Source organism: Etheostoma spectabile, chromosome 4, assembly GCF_008692095.1.
Source record: "Etheostoma spectabile isolate EspeVRDwgs_2016 chromosome 4, UIUC_Espe_1.0, whole genome shotgun sequence".
NCBI classification, from domain to species: domain Eukaryota; kingdom Metazoa; phylum Chordata; class Actinopteri; order Perciformes; family Percidae; genus Etheostoma; species Etheostoma spectabile.
In genome coordinates this window covers 11,059,526-11,070,932 of record NC_045736.1, presented here as the reverse complement: position 1 = coordinate 11,070,932, position 11,407 = coordinate 11,059,526, and positions in this window count along the sequence as shown.

Here is an 11,407-nt window from a genome sequence, read left to right as displayed (position 1 = left end):
TTACATGTAGCATACATTTTAACATTTAACATATTATTTAAGCAGTTGCACATTGTTTCCCCATCCTGTACATATTTGTTATATTTGTTCTTTTTTACTTTATTCACATTATTATTTCATGTATATTGTATGTATGTACCCGGACACTATTCTGTGTTGTCATACATCCAGAGTAGATTAAAGTTAGTTTAAGTTCAAAAGTGCAGCCAGCTGCTCACATGACGATCGCGTTATTGGCAATGACATCACCTACATTAGTGGTATTCCCAGAGCCATGCATGGACTCCCTTACTAGAATTAATTACATTATGGTCTGTATTTTGTGCCTTAGTGCATGCTAAGGCTGGGTATGGAACATCAATACTTTTTGGTACCAACCAGAATGTCTCATGTGTCCTGTATCTAACCAAAATCAAATGCTTGGCTAAATTCTCTTTAGTTTTGTGAAATGTCTGTGAGATATCTGCTACATGGTTCACATTTTAACAGACATTTATAGTTCCCACATGATGAATCTTACAACTGGTGGTCCTCTGCACTTACATCTAGCACCATCATCAGGTCACATTTAAATTTGTTCATATTTTGATTTATCCCTGCAGAACTAATGACTTCCCATAAGCCAAAGCTGTACTTTGTGTTTGTTAGCATCTAACATGCTACATAGATGGCAAACATGTACTAGCCAACATCAGTATGCTAGCATTTCATTATGAGCATGTTAGCATACTGACGTTAGCATGTGATTAGGCACTGCTCTGTCTACGCCTCACAGATTCTCTAGCAGGCTGAGACACTAGTTGGCTTTATTAAAAAAAAAAAGTTTGGGATTTTTTCTTTTTTGTCAGTTTTAAAGTTACATTGGCATATTATTTGCATGTTTGTGTGTTTAGACAACATCTTCCGTTCGTATAATCGGTCTTCTTTTGGTAAAGCGGCAGTATTCGTTTTTTCGGCCACTGGAGAACAAGCAGTCACAGAATTTAAACTTTAAAGTTGTAATGGAAACGTCGTCACACTGCTGATTACACATTCAAACACATTAGTATTATTTGGAGCGTTTCTGACCACCAATAAAATAAAATCCGTTTTCATATTTTAGCTCTGTTTGGTATCTACCAACCTTTTGAGGAAATATATATTTAGCTGCTAAATATCCACTATATTCACTACCTAGTCTAACTTTGTCTTTTAAAGCTGCCATCTGTGTCTGAACAGCTGCGTGCTGTCTTAACCAGACCTGAGAGCAGTGAGAGTAAACTAAAACCGTGTCAAAACAATGTGCTAAAAGATACTGAAAGTGTGTTAAGCCGAGATATTCTCTGTGGGTTTATCACTATCTGCAACACCTCGTATTATTTGATCAATTGTTAATAACAATTTCCACCAAAATAAGGGAAATGTATTATTTTGGTATTGGTACAGAAACTCAGCTGTATTGAAAACATTACCAAAAATGAACGATATACCCCCCCCTAGTGCTTGCATAGTTTTTAATCATACAGTGTGTGTGTTTAACAATGGCATATCCTAACATTTTTAAAACAACATCTAAAAAATAAAATCATTTAAGCCTCATATTTCAAAGAAAATGCTTCGGGCACTGAAATACCACTCATGTTCATTCACTTTTGATCAAAGAGCAACGTATCATGACCATCGTCTACTGTCCGTCTGTCACTGTAAACCAAGACGATGAGTAGTAAAGTGTGAGTCTGATGCTGTGGTAGCCTGGTATGAGTCAGCAGTACATCCCAGACGATTACTGGGCACATGACTCCCAGTCCCCAGCAGGACAATAAAAGTCCAGCAGTCTCGCAGGCATTATTTCGGCAGCCTGTGTCCCTTTTCCCTCTCGTCTTTGCCTGCAGTCACACACATGATAGAAATTCTCCGTCAACCACAGGATACTATATTGTTAAACGTCTGCCACGGATCACACACTACTACATTGTAGCACTTTGTAGTATGCACTTGTTTACTGAGCGGTTTTTGACAACAAGGTCATTATAGGGAAGGAAAGTTCAATCAATAAAATAATAAAAATCCACTTTAATTAATATTCAACTGTGCCGATGCTCACCAAGATTAATGCTACATAATATACTCTCAGAGACAGAATCATTCTTCATATCCAACAAGGAATTCAACCACTGAAATGAGGTTGACAAACTTAGAGTGCAAGCAAAGCTGAGGGATGAGTAGGCTGGTCTCCATCAGTCCGTCCCTCTTTTATGATCTAACTGTGCTGAGTGACTGCTCCAAGCACTGTGCTAGTACAGTATACTGCATGATGGACAGCAAACAGCAGCCTCCAGCTCAACGGCATCAAGGACCAAGCACCCACCCCGTCCAATGCCTCGATCAATGTGAGACTGCTCCCTTCCTGCTTGCATAACAATACTCTAGACGGATCCTCTGCTGCAGTTGGTGCTGTGCATCAGACTACTTAGCGCTCTCGACTTGCAAATGGACCCTGCGCTGTTCCAGTCCAAATATCTCTGAACAAAGTGCTATAAAACCAGGCCATATACCTGGCAAACTGCTAACACCTGCACTGTTCGTCTCTCTCCTTGGATGTTACAGTTTAAGCCTGGCAGGTTATGTAGCATCTTATTCCCCTGGCGCTCTCGCTTCCTGAGTCACAGCCAGAGCCAGTGAACTGGACTGATTTGAATTGTCACTGCATGTTTTGTAGTTGGCTGCCTACAGGGCCCAGGCTCCCTCAGTAGGAATCGGGGCCACGGAAGCGGACTCAGGGGTGTCAGCTCAGGAAAAAAAGAATGACAGAGCGATGATATGGTGACAGCATGAATCCCACACACTTTTCCCCTCCATAATCTTGAAGTGGGGGATTACAACTGTGACTAAGACAAACCCCCCCCCCCCCCCCCCGTGTGTTTTGCGGCCATATTTGCAAAATGACTCACACATCAACTTCAGGCAGAATGTGCGCAGGCCAAGGACTGTACAAACATGACCAAATTTAGCGTGTGGCAGGAGAGGGATAAACAACACGCACACTGGTGTGAGGATACAAGGCAACGGGTGGTGTGACAGCGGGTTATGTTTATTCCCCTTGCACATTTGAGAAAATGGCCTTCCCTTGAAGTTAAATTACTTGCAGGATACTATAGTTCATGAGGAGAGGTATAAGACTAGAGGCAGTTTGGAATTAGAGCCCTATCCTCTGGTGTTGATCACATACAGGAGATAATGAGGATACAGTCAAAGACACAGAAAACTCAGAAATGTGTGTGTGAGACACACACACACACACACACACACACATACAAACTGCTATCTACATTATTACATCCCTTGCACGGGGTGGAACTAATCACAGCTTAATTAAAGGGCCAAGATAAGAACAGTGGGTTGTAAGGCAGATGCAAACAGCCCAAGTGATTTTACTGATAGCAAAGTCCTTCCTTCCTCACCCTACTCTGACAGCATATAATTGTGCTCTTCACACTCCGATGCATTTGTACATTCTGCTTCAGTTAATAACGTGTCACCTTTAAAGCGCCAGCACAGCTTAAAGCAAGGAGTAACCGCCAAGAAGCAGCCAGAAGGGAGAAAATCAGGGGTTGTCTCAACTCACTCATAATCTCTGCCCTACGTGACCTCTACTGACTATTTATGAAACTGCATCTCTTCACCTGTCTTCATGGCCACGGTGCGTGCAGCAGACAGAGTCAGCAGAGGCTTGTTAAACTGGGTGAAACGTCAAACTGCTCTCGTTGAATCAAGAGGACCCAACAGAGAGGGTCGTTCCACTCAAACTCCCTCTGCCCTGAACACATTACCTATCCCCCAGCGAAATGCTCCGTAATGTTTATTGGCGGATATAAAAGGTTGTATTTTCATATCCTAATCCTCTAAATGACATTATGTAAATATTACAAAATTCTATGTTTGAACAGCTTGCTTTGTTTTCTCATTCAGACTTAGAAGAGGAAGGCAAGTATTTATCCCGAGAGGGGGAATTCACAATTTTCACTCTGTTAGTACATTTACAAACACACACACCAATATATATTATATATATATATATATATATAATATAATATATTTTCAGTTTCATTACTTTATAAACTGAACGAACTTATTTTAAATTACAAGCATGCTCAGACCAAACATGCAATCCCACTAATGGCATCCGACTACCAGTCCACACAACAAATTGAGAATATATGGCATTTTTGCTTGGGGAAAAAATGGCGCAACAATTTCACTTGATTAAATGATCAATTATTATTCTCTATTATTTTCCTATCCATCCGTTCTTTGATTTGGTCTCTACATTTATGTATCTGTCCTTAAACTTGTTCTCCGTATGTCTCTGTCGCCATCCCGGTCTGTCTCTCTATCTAAAACTCTAAAGGTAAACTGATTGAATTAGCGATATGGATCACTGCAGCTCCTTCTGTAAAGCAGAATGGCAGTATGTGTCTGCACAATGCCCCCCCCCCCCTCCGTTTTTCTGTCCGTACAGGGACTTGAATCAGCAACCCTCCTTTCGGTTCCTAGCCCAACTCTCTATGGACTGAGCTTTTGCCAGCCCTCTAGAAAGAACAAGAGCCTTTAATGAAGTTAATTTGGGCAGTTTAGTGACTTGATAACAGACGTCCCTGAACACTGTGGAGAAAGGCGCTTAGTTTTAGTGAGTGGGATTTGTCACTGTTGACCAAATATACAATATTCAAATATCAAGTCAGCAAGTTATTTTTGTTGATTCTCTGATATTTTCTTTCCTAATTCCGTTCCATAAAAGTCAAAATTCTCAAAGCCCAAATTGGCAAAGCACATTTCTTTCTATGTCTTGTTTTGTGTGACCATGATCTAAACCCAACAATATGTGGTTTAATACCCAAATGATCAAGAGAACTAGCAAGTATTCACATTAGGAAAGCTGGAACCTGTATGTTTATCAATAAACAGCTGAATCTCATCATCCTCTTGCCACTAATTGTTTAACTCTACATAAAGTACAAAACATATGCATACACAAACATTTGGAAATTCGTTCCATTAATTATTTTAGCAGTAATAACACACCCAACATGAAGCAAAGCAGGGATGATCAGCCGCAGTGGATTAAACATGAAACACCGTCATGCAGAAGCCAAATACACAACCCGAAGTGACGGCTAGTTGCTTTCAAACACATTCTCACGTGGAGTCGACTCACCTCCTCCAGCTCTTCCTCCTTACCTAACAACTTGGCTTAGGCTGTGAAAAAAAGAAAAGAAAACGTTGCCAAAAGGGGAGACTATTCCCAAGGAGGAGCCCTGGCTTTAGGTCAGTCAAATGCTAAATGCTGAATTCCTCCTCAGACTCCAATAGCAATCAGCACTCCTCGTACAGTGATGGAACACAGCCCAGCCTTGTCCCTGCCTCTTATCCTCTCCTCATTCTCTGGATTAAATCCTTAGAGTCTCTGTCACTGTACCTCTCTTCCATCTTTTTCCCTCTCCGTCATGAGCATAATCCCATGTGCACATACTACACAACAAGTCAAAGCGGACTCCACAGAGCAGGAAACAGAGGGCTAGTGTTGGCCAATCGCAGACTATAAATAGGCTTCCTGAGTTCATCATTGTCTCTTTGCATGATGGTGAAGAGCCAGAGGGCTTGAGAGAGGGAGGAGGGCTGACCAAATAGCATCCTCTCTGCTGCTTTATTTCCCTCCTTGTATCGACTTCACTCTCCCTATCAGTTACACCATTCCTGATTGGGGGGGGGGGGAGAATATCTGAGCCAAGCAGGAAGTTCCATCGCATTAGGTTTTTTTTTTTAATAAACAAAAAACTAAAAATTAGGAATAAATGCTACAGAATATAGCAGGATGACTTTTTAGATAGCCACTGACAAGACATCAGTCTTTCATATTGTAAAAGGTTACGTGTGATGTGCTCTAATAAAGTGTGACAAGACAGTGAATGTCACGGTGGATAAGATCACAGTTAAATGCCAACATGCTCTCCATGTAGTATTGGTCATGCTCAAGTCCACATGCACTCCAATTTTTTTTTTTTTTTTAAAACAAGTGTCCCTTTATGTCTGAGAAAAAAAACTCATTCTTATGTGACATTTCTAGGATCACCTTCAAATGTCATCTAAGTTGAAATAAGGTTAAGACGATTTGAAAGAACAAAGAGTATTACTCCTTACATTTAGCATCACATTCCCATCAATTAACTCTTGTCAACTCAATTACAAATAAATCTGCCACAAAAGAGGTTCCTACATAAAATACAACTTGTTTTTTAGGGGTCGGAAAAAGAAAAGATTTTAGATTCATTCGATCTAGAATGATTTGATGCTCGATTCTTTTTTTTTTTTTTTTTTTTTTTAAAGATTTTTTGGGCATTTAGGCCTTTAATAACAGACAGTTGAGATATGAAAGGGGAGAGGGAGGGGGAGTGACATGCAGCAAAGGCCGCAGGCCGGATCGAACCCGGCCGCTGCGTCGAGAGTAAACCTCTATATATGAGCACCCCTTAACCCTAAGCTATCTGGTTGCCCTTGATGCTCGATTCTGATGAGTTATATAGTACAGTGTAGAGATGTTCCGACACCATATCGGTACCACCCCGATACTGCCAAAACGTTGGTATCTGAGTACTGGAGTTTATACACCGATCCGATCCACACAATAAGCCCGAAAGAAATCTACGTAACATAGTTTATTTGTTCTTTTTCCGTTAAAACTGACTGTCAACTGGATTATTGCTTGTTCATGTTTCACAAAGAGTTTAACCTGAGCCCGACCGACAACAAGATAAAAATCATATCCCATCCATAGGATAGTAGTATACAGTTGTTAATCATAATAAATATATGATACACTGGTATCGGATCAATAGTACTGATCCGATGCATCGGCCAATACGCAAGTTTAGGTATCAAATCGGAAACAAAATGGTATCGACCATCTCTAGTCTATAGTCTCCCAACTGTACAATCAATAATAATGGACACACTAGAGTTTAGGCGATTGCAGAAAAAAAAACTAAAATAGCCAAATGAATTATGTATACACCACACACAACACACACAAAATAGTATTGTATACACACGATCTAATAAGACGTAATAAAATAATTAGGCAAAACATATAGGCTGTCATGTATTTTATCACATTACACCTGAGCACCTCATGTTTCATGTTCTAAGAAGCCAATTCTCCACCTTTGACTGAGCCTCGGACATGGAAGATCAATCAAAATGTATTTATAAAGCACTTTACAGCAACCAGCAGTTATCCAAAGTGTTTTTAACTTCGGAATGAGTAAAATCACATCATGCGATAGAAAGAGTGAACATAGAAAACCGTAAAAATCAGAAAAGGTTACAAAGAACAAAAGGAAATTCTGTGAGACACAAACTAGAACAATTTTCTCTCTAGGGAGATAATTAAACCTAGTTTTTAGATGAGAAATGTGTTCCTAATTTGGTTGTACCAAAACACCATCTTTCCTATAAATGAGCTTGACATTGCACCAAGCGTCAGATATTCCATTGTAATATTTTTTAAAATAAAACATGAATCATACAAAACCTCACTACTGTACGTGGTATGTACAGTACATGACCAAAGAAAACTAGTGCTAATTTACACGAATGATGATAATTAGCGGAGATTTCTGTTGTCGTCATCAATATTTATTAGCCGGTCATAACTCAGTTATGACATGCAAGATATGTGTCAAGAGAGAGAAATGGCTAATTAACCTATTACCCCCATGAGTCACACGGCTCACTTCAACTTATCCAGAAGGTCTCTGAGACAGTGAGTAATCCACTGAGCAAGAAGGGACATCCCATGCTCTCAGCAGAAACACCTGTAAGGCATTTCTTTAATATTGACAGATTTATGATGTCCAGTGAGAGATTAGCCGCTTTCTAAATTACTAATGGTTATAAGAACACAGTAGCATTAGTAGGGAGTACACCAACACCTCCAGTCACCATTAGTATTTCATGACAACATATAATGTATTACCCCCCCGAGAAATCCAGTGTAGGATCTGACATGAGAAATGTCAGATTGGGCTGAGAGCAAGACTCAAACAAATGCAGTCCTTAGCACAAAATAAAGATTGATTGCCTACTAGCAAAACATGGTACTCATTTTTCTATATTCCCACATTCAGTTAGCCTACTTAAATTGAATCCAGTGCAGCCATCTTGTACTTTCTGCTTTAAGGGTGTTTGAGGTTCTTCACATCTATATTTTGTTACCCAACTACTTTTTTTTCTTTATTAGTTCCCAATTATTAAACAAACAGCAGGACAATGAGTCCAAAGACATACAAAGCAACCAAGGAGGGTTTTAGAGCAGACAGTGGAATGCTTTGGCTTTGCCAAATCAGTCGTCTGACCTCAATCCTACCAATCGTGTTTAACCTGCTAATACCAGACAGATGAAACAAAAATAAAAGGAAAAATCCCATAAACAAGCAAGAAGGGAAGGCTGCAGTAGCACACTGGCAGAGCATCACCAGGGTGCCCCATGCTTACACACTAAGCATTTGGGCCACTTGGGGACAGCAGAAACAAGTTTGAACACAAACAGTGACATTGATTCATCTTTAAGCCGTTGGTAGCTTGTTAGCAACGTTCTTTACACATCGAGCAGACATGGGGCAGCATTAGCATTCATTTTGTCGTGTCAAGCTAATATTCACTCTACTTTTAGCTTCATTTTGGTCTCCACCAACAACTGAGGGATCAACTATCTTGCTCTTAAGCTGCTAAATGTTTCACTATGTTCACCAGCTAGTTACTAACTTTTTCTGTCTGCTTTCAGTACTGGGCAGGTAGCGTACAGTGGGGCTTTAGAGCTTTTCACAGATAAAAGCTGCCTGCTGTAAATAGAAACAATACTTTGAGAGCAGTGAGTTAACCGAAGCAGTAATGGTGCAGTCCAACGCAACCCTGTAGTACAAGCTTAAGCATTCCCTGTTGGACCACGAGGCAGAATGTAGACTGTCAATGTTAAGTTACTACAGATAATCACAGTATAAATATAAACAGTACTCTCTTCCCACGCTTGAATGTCAAATTATAATTGAGAGGTCTATCATAGAAACTTTAAGGTATATTTGACTGGCAGAGATCATTTTAGTTCGGGGACTATGTATAAAAGGTGAACAGTACCTACACTCACCTATAGGATTATTAGGAACACCTTATGAATACTGTGTTTGACCCCCTTTCGCCTTCAGAACTGCCTTAATTCTACGTGGCATTGATTCAACAAGGTGCTGAAAGCATTCTTTAGAAATGTTGGCCCATATTGTAGGATAGCATCTGCAGTTGATGGAGATATGTGGGATGCACATCCAGGCACGAAACTCCCGTTCCACCCCATCCCAAAGATGCTCTATTGGGTTGAGATCTGGTGACTGTGGGGGCATTTTAGTACAGTGAACTCATTGTCATGTTCAGAAAACCAATTTGAATGATTGGAGCTTTGTGACATGTGCATTATCCTACTGGAAGTAGCCATCAGAGGATGGGTACTGGTGGCCATAAAGGGATGGACATGGTCAGAAACAATGCTCAGGTAGGCCGTGGCATTTAAACAGTGCCCTTGGCACTAAGGGGCCTAAAGTGTGCCAAGAAAACATCCCCACACCATTAACACCACGACCACCAGCCTGCACAGTGGTAACAAGGCATGATGGATCCATGTCTCATTCTATTTACGCCAAATTCTGACTCTACCATCTGAATGCTCAACAAATCGACTCAACAGACTAGGCAACATTTTTCCAGTCTCACTGTCCAATTTTGGTGACCTCTTGCGAACTGTAGCCTCTTTTCCTATTTGTAGTGGAGATGAGTGGTACCTGGTGGGGTCTCTGCTGTTGAACCCATCCGCCTCAAGGTTGTGCATGTTGTGGCTTCACAAATGCTTTGCTGCATACCTCGGTGTGAACAATGTTATTTCAGTTGCTCTTCTATCAGCTTGAATCAGTCGGCCCATTCTCCTCTGACCTCTATCATCAACAAGGCATTTTTGCCCACAGGACTGCTGCATACTGATGTTTTTCTCTTTTCACACCATTCTTTGTAAACCAGAAATGGTTGTGCGTGAAAATCTCAGTAACTGAGCAGATGTGAAATACTCAGACCGGCCCGTCTGGCACCAACACCATGCCATGCTAAAAATTGCTTAAATCACCTTTCTTTCCCATTCTGACATTCAGTTTGGAGGTCAGGAGATTGTCTTGACCGGACCACACCCCTAAATGCATTGAAGCAACTGCCATGTGATTGGTGATTAGATAATTGCGTTAATGAGAAATTGAACAGGTGTTCCTAATAATCCTTTAGGTGAGTTATAACTGCTAATGTAATGTAATGCAGATACCTTAATTAAAACTAGGCACTTTTACCTAATTATGATGAATAATTTTTAAATTCAGCATGCTTAATGTGTGATTACAGAGCAAAGAAAACACAAAAATGATTTTGTCCTAACTGTGTTGGCTATAAAGTCCCTAATAATATTCCATCTATAATAACCTACACAACATGCATTGCTGTTTCTAAAACCAACTTGGGTGTAGCAATGCATCAATGACTGTCTGAGAAGTATTTGAGAGAGCTTTGAATTAATCAACCTTACATTTAATATGTCTTGCTACTTACTCTTGGGTAAGGAAGTCCTCAAAACAAGAAGGGGGTTTACAAGAGGGGATGACAGACTCTACTTCCTGAGGAAGCTGAGATCCTTCAACGTGTGCAGCAGGATGTTGGAGATCTTCTACCAGTCTGTTGTGGCCAGCGCTCTGTTCTCCTCCGCCATCTGCTGGGGGGCACAGCATCGGAGCCAGCGATACAAACAGACTGAACAAACTGATCAGGAAGGCTGGCTCCGTGATCGGCTGCAAACAGGAAACTTTTGAAGCTGTGGTGGAGAGGAGAACAAACTGTTATCTATCATGGATAACCAGGACCACTTTCTCCACCCCACACTGTCCAACAGAGAGCACTTCTCAGAGGCTCCGACAGCTTCGATCCGCACGGACCGCTACAGAAATCATTCATACCACACAATAACACTTTTTACATGTCATCACTGGGTGCTAGGTAAGACTTTTGGGCAACACACTAATGCAACCTGCACAATTTGTTTATTTACATTTACATGTAGCATACATTTTAACATTTAACATATTATTTAAGCAGTTGCACATTGTTTCCCCATCCTGTACATATTTGTTATATTTGTTCTTTTTACTTTATTCACATTATTATTCATGTATTTGTATGATGTATATTTTTCCAGTATTAATTTTTATTCTGTGCTTTGTGACTGATTTGCTGCTGCAACACCGAAATTTCCCATTTTTCTTGGGATCAATACACATCTATCTATCATCTATCT